Source organism: Hippopotamus amphibius, chromosome 1 (assembly GCF_030028045.1).
Source record: "Hippopotamus amphibius kiboko isolate mHipAmp2 chromosome 1, mHipAmp2.hap2, whole genome shotgun sequence".
NCBI lineage: Eukaryota > Metazoa > Chordata > Mammalia > Artiodactyla > Hippopotamidae > Hippopotamus > Hippopotamus amphibius.
Window position 1 is genome coordinate 101,306,403 of NC_080186.1, and position 7,600 is coordinate 101,314,002.

Below are 7,600 nucleotides of genomic sequence, written 5' to 3' on the forward strand. Positions count from 1 at the left end.
CACAGAGAAAGAACTTCAGAGATTCTCCGAGAGTCCCTTTAACAACTTCTACACAATACGGATGAGTGCGACTTCCCTGGTGGCACAGTGGTTAAGAATCCGCCCGCCAACGCAGGGGTCACGGGTTCAAGCCCTGGTCCAGGAAGATCCCGCATGCCGTGGAGCAATAAGCCCACGTGCCACAACTACTGAGCCTGAGCTCTAGAGCCCGCCAGCCACAACTACTGAAGCCCACGGGCCTAGAGCCCACGTGCCTCGAGCCCGTGCTCCACAGTGAGAAGTCACCACAATGAGAAGCCCACACACCACAACGAAGAGTAGCCCCTGCCCACTGCAACTTGAGAAAGCCCGCACGCAGCAATGAAGACCCAACATAGCCAATAAATAAATAAATTTATATTAAAAAAACAGATTACTGATGAGCGCATTAATGCAAGGAGTATATATCAAGACTGAGGAAAGAACCATTCAAAAGGATGAGAGGGAAAAGTACCTGGAGCTCACACTAACTAGGAAGAGTGCCTGTTCCCACCTCATAGTACATAGGGTGTAGGGTAGAGCACTCAGAAACATCTTCCTCAGTATTGGGAAGCAATTAGCTCTGGAGTAAACATGATTCTGGTCCCACATAACATGTCTTAAAAGGAGGACCTAAAAGGATCAAATGACTTCCAAGTAACTTAACTGCATCCCAGAGCAAAACTCAGGAATATTTATAGATATACAAAACTATCCAACAATCAACAAATGAATGCACAATGTCTAGTATCCAATAAAAAATTATCAGACATTCAAATTAGCAGAAAAATATGACCATAATGAAGGGGAAGAACTCAATCAGCGATTTGAAAATGACAAAGCATTGATACAGATGTTAAATTTAGCTGACAAGGACATTTAAATAGTTATTATAACTGCATTTCATAGTTTCAAAAATTTAAGTAGAAACATGGACAATATAAAAGAGACACAAATCAAAGGTTAAGAATGATAACTACAAAGTGAAAAAGTACACTGGTTGGGATTAACAACAGATTACATATTGCATAAGAGGGGTTAACAACCTTGAATAGTTTCTATTGCTATGTTTTCAAGTGCGCTAGTCTTTGTTCCTACAATGTCTAATCTTTTGTTACTCCTATCTGGTATATTTTTTATTTCAGACATTACAGTTTTTATCTCTAGAAGCTCTACTTGGATGTGTTTTATATCTTCCATTTTTCTGGTTATCATGTTTACTTTTCCCCTAGCTTTTTTTAAAATTAGTTTTTATTGGTGTATAGTTGCTTTACAATGTTGTGTTAGTTTCTGCTGTACAGCAAAGTGAATCAGTTATATGTATACATATGTCCACTCTTTTTTAGATTCCATTTCCATATAGGTCATTAGAGTATTGAGTAGACGTCCCTGTGCTATACAGTAGGTCCTTGTTAGTTATCTATTTTTTTATATAGTAGTATGTATATGTCAATCCCAATCTCCCAATTTATCCCTCCCCCCCCTTCCCCCTTTGGTAACCAAAAGTTTTTTTCTACATCTGTGACTCTATTTCTATTTTGTAAATAGGTTCAGTTGTACCATTTTTTTTTTAGATTCCAAATATAAGCAATATCATATGATATTTCTCTTCCTCTATCCGACTTACTTCACTCAATATGACAATCTCTATGTCCATCCATGTCACTGCAAATGGCATTATCTCATTCTTTTTTATGGCTAATATTCCATATACATATACATCACATCTTCCTTATCCATTCTTCCACTGATGGACATTCAGGTTGCTTCCATGTCCTGACTATTGCAAATAGAGCTGCAATGAACATTAGGGTACGTGTATCTTTTCAAATTATGGTTTTCTCTGGGTATATGCCCAGGAGTGGGATTGCTGGATCATATGGTAGCTCTGTTTTTAGTTTTTTAAGGAATCTCCATACTGTTCTCCATAGTGGCTGTACCACCCCCCCAGCTTTTTGAAGTACTGTTTTAAAGGTGTTTTTGTTTGTTTTACTAATTCTATCATTTGTGTCAGTTCTGGTGAGTTTCAACTGATAGATTCTCCTCCTTCTTATGAGCCACATTCTTCTGCTTCTTTACATGTTTGGTAATTTTTATAGGATCCCAGTCATCATACTTTGCTGGATGCTGCATATTTGTGTATTTCATAAATATTCTTGACTTTTCTTTGGAATGCACAGTACTTGGAAACAGTTTGATGCTTTCAGGTTTTGCTTTTAAGCTTTGTTTGGCAAAACCAGAGCAGCATTAATCTAGGTTTGGGGTTGGGGGGAGGTTTGTTTGTTTGGATTTTTGAGTTTTTTGCCCCACCACTGAGGCAAGACCAGTCTGATTACACTACCCAGTGCTTCATGAATTATGAGGTTTGCCAGCCTGGCTGGTCATAACAGGTACTATTTACTGTGTGACTCTAGATATTGCCCCCTCTTATCCATTCAGGGGATTCTTTCCCCCACACACATGCATTGAACAGTACGCAGCTGAGTACTTGAGGGGAACCTCTGTATTTTTCTAGAGTTCTCTTTACCTGCAGCTTTCTCATCTCTGTTACTCTGCCTCCTTACACCCTAGCTCTCCCTCTTCAGTGCAGGCAGCCCACTAGGCTCTGCTTGGTTCCCCCTCCCTGTACCACAGTCTGAAAACTCTCTTTAGGCAGCAAGTTAGGGCAATCCTGGGGATGACCTAGTTGGTCTCTTGCATTTCAGGGATCACTGTCTTCTGTAACCTGATCCAATTTCTTGAATCCTGTTGTTTCATACATTTTGTCTGAATTTATAGTTATTTCACATAGGAGGATAAATCCAGACCTGTTCCTCTATCTTGGTCCTGGTGCTTTAAAAAAGCATTTAAAGCAAAGTACATATTTAAAATTTTATTATTGATCTTAAAATGTGAGAATAATTATAGGTTCAGAATTGAACATTTTTGTAATTAAAAACTTTTATTATATCCTGGAATTTATGATTTGTCTTTCAGATTTTCACCTAGTTGAAACAAACACACACAAATAACATTGCCAAGAAATTTTTCTGTTGAAAGGGAAAGGTAGGGCCTTTCTGAACTACCCAGACAGGGGTCTATATGGCATTGTTCTGCATTCCCATCATAACTTAAAGTGAAACTTTCACACTATCTGGAGCCCTTGATGTCCTGCAAATAAAGGAGGAGGATGTCTTCAAATTCCTTGCAGCAGGAACCCACTTAGGTGGCACTAGCCTTGACTTCCAAATGGAACAGTACACCTACAGAAGGAATCTACATGGCACCCAGATCATAAATCTGGAGAGAACTTGGGAGAAGCTTCTGTTGGCAGCTTGCACCATTGTTGCCATTGAAAACCAAGCTGATGTCAGTGTCATATCCTCCAGGAACACTGGCCAGTGAGCTGTGCTCAAGTTTGCTGCTGCCATTGGAGCCACTCCTATAGTGGGTGCTCCACTCCTGGAACCTTCACTAACCAGATCCAGGCAGCCTTCGGGGAGCTGAGACTTTTGCTGGTTACTGATACCAGGGCTGATCCCAGCCTCTCACAGAGGCATCTGAAGTTAACCTGTCTACCATCACTCCCTGTAACACAGACTCTCCTCTGCACAGTGTGGACATTGCCATCCTGTGCAGCAACAAGGGAGCCCACTCAGTGGGTCTGATGTGCTGGGTGCTGGCCCAGGAAGTTCTGCGCACGCACTGCACCACCTCCCAGGAACACCCAAGGGAGGTTAACATGATCTCTACTTCTACAGGGATTCTAAAGAGATCAAAAAGGAAGAGCAGGCTGCAGCTGAAAAGGCTGTGACCAAGGAGGAATTCCAGGGTGAATGGATACTCCAGTTCCCACATTCACTGCTATTCAACCTGAGATCACAGATTAGTCTGAAGGCATAGGTGCCCTCTGTGCCTATTCAGCAGTTCCCTACTTGAGACCAGAGCACTCAGCCCACCACTGAGGACTGGTCTGCAGCTCCCACTGCTCAGGCCACTGAATGGGTAGGAACAACCACTGAGTGGTCTTAAGCTGTTCTTTCACAAACTCTTACTATGGAAATAGGTTGGTGGAAAATAAACAGTTTCTAATAAATAAATAAATGGAAAAGTAGAAAGAAAGAGTGTGGTAGAGGATGGGGTGCACAGTGATCATTAATCAGAGACGGGGAGAAGAAATAAAGTAACAGCAGGAAGAAATCTTCTTAGTCATCTATGACCAGTACAGTGGGAAAGCCTGGCTGGAAACCAGAAGGCCTGGGTTTAGCCTATATGACCTTGGAAATGGCACTTAAACTATTTGAGTTTTTTGTAAAATATTCACTTTATAATATTACCAGGAAAATACTTTTAAATAATAGATTAAAAATGACTATTACAATGCCTGCCACATAATAATTTTAAAAAAAGCAATAAATACTAATTCCTTCTCTCTGCCTGATCATTTATATGGTTCACAAATGAGCACAGTTTCAATAGAAACCCTGTTTTAAAATGCAGATTTTATTGTTATTCAGGTATGGTAAGGCCAACAGATCAGGAGACAATTGCCTTTGAGAAGACAATTCCAAGAGGCGAGGGTACACTACACCATGCAGGCCACACAGAGAAGTACCAGGGTCAGTCAGGAGGCAGGGAGCGTAGGAGGAAAACATGGGCAAGAGCCTCTATTTTCTTATGAGAAGGAACAAGCAAGGCAGGGTAAGCAGGCTTAGGATTGCTACTTTAAATAATGTCAGCAGCTTCTGGAGTGTGAGAGCTGTCTCTACTTGTCCGGTACCTGACCCTGGGGTGATTAGGGCAGATGGAGAGTGGTCCAAGAGTGTGAGAATCAGATAAAGGAGGAGGATGGAGTGTGGGCTCTGGATTGGTTGGTTTGCATATGAAGAGCCTTACTTGTGAGTCTTCACTGTCTCTAGGAATTAGCTAGCCCTGAGGAGGGCAGTCTCTCCTGGGGCAGCAAGACCCCCAGATGTCAAAGCATCAGAAATACAGACAATAAAAATGTGTGATTAATTCCAACCCTGATCACTAAGATGGATGAATGGTGTTGTCCTTTTATGCCTGCACTTGGCCCTCCCCTTCTTCAGCAACCATGGAGACCGTTGGTGACTCGGGGTGCGTGGATCTGGCTGTGGGCCAGAAGCCGAGGCCTGCCTTCCACGCCTGTGTCTGTTCCACAGCCAGAAGTCTGAGCCCAGGCCTGCAGTGCCAGAGGCCGGTTCACCCTCAGGAAATAATGCCACCTGGTGTTCGTCCAAGTAATTAGCTTAACGCGGTATGCAGGGTGTTATTCAAGTGTTTCTCATAAATAGATAATGAATTACTGATGATGACTCCCCAGATTAAAAACAACATGAAAGAAGAAACTTCCAGTCCCCAGAAGGTATTATTAGCCAGTCCATCCTGCCCACAGTTGGCCCCGAGTGTGATCCTTTGCACCGCCCAGGCACGTGGAATCGCCTCAGGAACACCTAGAAGCCCCAAGGCCACGTGCACTGACTGGCGTCTTCATCAGGCTCTCTGCCCCTGGCTTGTCTCCTTGTCACTGATAACAAGTGAAAAGGAGGGGCTGACTGCAGCCGTGGCAGCATCCTGCTTCTGAGACCTGAGCTCTACCTGACATCCCACTGCCTCCCAGCCAGCCCCCCAGATAACGAGAGCCCCTGGGCCTGGGAGTCGGCGGCCCACCCAGGCCTGTAGAGCAGTGCGGACGCCCGTGCCTGGCCCCACTGGGGCGTGAGTGCACTTGGCCCGTGGGTCGTGGCTGCTCATTTAGGTCCCCCTTTACACGGAGCACATTTGCTTTCTTGTCCATAGACTACACTCTTGAGCCCAAGAAAGCTATTTAATAGAAAGTCCCATCATTTCCTCCACTTTTTCAAGTTCCTATTTAGACATCCCACTCTCACCTCAAACAACTCATCGAATATAACAGTGCTTAGACATGGAAGAGACAGTAGAGAGGACTATGTCTGGGATCTTTCAGAGGCTTTTAGAGTCTGGAGTCCATTCAAATGGTTTTTAAGAAAAAGGGGGGGGGGGATGTGCCTTTTCTGTGATTTCCATCCCAGTGGCAATCAGATGTTGAAAAGGGCTCCTGAGAAGCCATCAGATACACCTCCTCTCTCTGGCCCGACTCCATCTCCTGGCCTCCTAGGCTCTCTCAGAGCCTCTTGTTTCCTACTTGGTGGAGAACACTGAGATACCCTTGCCCCCACATGCTCACCTTCGGCTCACCTCTGTCTTCACCTTTACAAGGCTAGTCCTTCCACCCATCCCCCAAGTTACCTCTCCTGTCTTAAGTTTTGAAATTTAAGATTTCTTCTCCCTGGTCTATAAACAGGCTTCAGGGTATTCTATGTCGGAACAAAACAGCAGTGCCACCTGTCACCTCCGTGTGTCCCTGTCATATCTCTCTGCCTCACACGTGCTGCAATTCTCTACCCGCCTCCTGCTCTTTGCTCTGCTGCATCATCAACAACACGTAATCTCCGAAAACAATATTCACGTCAGCAGCCCGTCTCATCCCGGGTTCTAAACCCGCACGGCCAAGCCACGGTGCAGCTGATGCATTAAAGGTGGGGGGGGGGGGGGGGGTCTGTGGTCAGCTGATCTGGGAATCAAAGCCTGTCCCCACCTGTCAGCAACTACATGATCTTCCACCATTTATTGAACCTTTCTATCCCTGAGTTTCCTTCTCTGTAAAATGCAGACCTAAAACACGGGTTGTAGTGAAGGATGAGTAAGACCTATAAAATGCTCAGCACGGCGCTGGCATATAATAAATGTTCAATAAGTGTCACCTATTATTGTTTGCACCTGCACCTCCCAAAGGTCCTTATACCCAACATGCTCAAAACTGAACTTACTGTTTCTCCTTGAACTCCTTCCTCTCTGTTCCCCGCTTGTGACTGAGATTTGCTTACAAAGGCTGCAGCAACTCAGGCCCACGCATCACTTCAGGCTCCCAGCCTCGCTCCTATTTGGTTCCCCCCCCCCCTTCCCTCTTCCCTCAAGAAGCCACTCTTCAAACCACAAAGTCAGCTTATCTTATTCCTCCCTGTAAAAACCTTCAATGGCTCCCCATTGCCTGCCCGATAAAACCCACACTTCGAAACCCACCACATAAAGCCCTGCGAGCTCGGGCTTCTGCCCCTCTTTCCCACCCATCCCAGCCCTGCTTCCTTCCTTATGCTCTCCCTAGGCCCAACTGCCCGAAGGCCCCTGAGAAGCCCTGCTTCCTTCCTGTTCTTCCTGACACCAGCGGCATTTCGGTGCCTCATTCCTCCAGATCTGCAGCTCCCGACGGCCTCCTGTGTCACCCCGGCCCCTCTCTCCTCCAGTGCATAAGCGCTGCACACCGCCCGTCAGACACGGCTTCCTGGATGTACTCTGTCACACTTCTGTGCCTGTGCCCAGAATGCTTCCTCTCTCTTCATCTGTCAAATACTCATCCTTCAAGTTCTGTTCCCAGGGTCACGGCCTGGTGAAGCCATGCCGTCTCTGCAGGCTGCTCTGGTCCCAGTCCCAGTGCTCTCGCTTCCACTGGGAGCCTCTCTGTTGAAGCTGCAGTTTTGCCCAGCAGCCTGCACCCCCACCC

The 7,600-nt window shown here is 45.4% G+C and overlaps 1 pseudogene; it reads left to right on the forward strand.

Moving 5' to 3' along the window:
- Window positions 1–4,029, forward strand: part of LOC130832714 (40S ribosomal protein SA-like) — a 37,036-nt pseudogene extending 33,007 nt beyond the window's left edge.
- The last annotated feature ends 3,571 nt before the right edge of the window (window positions 4,030–7,600 follow it).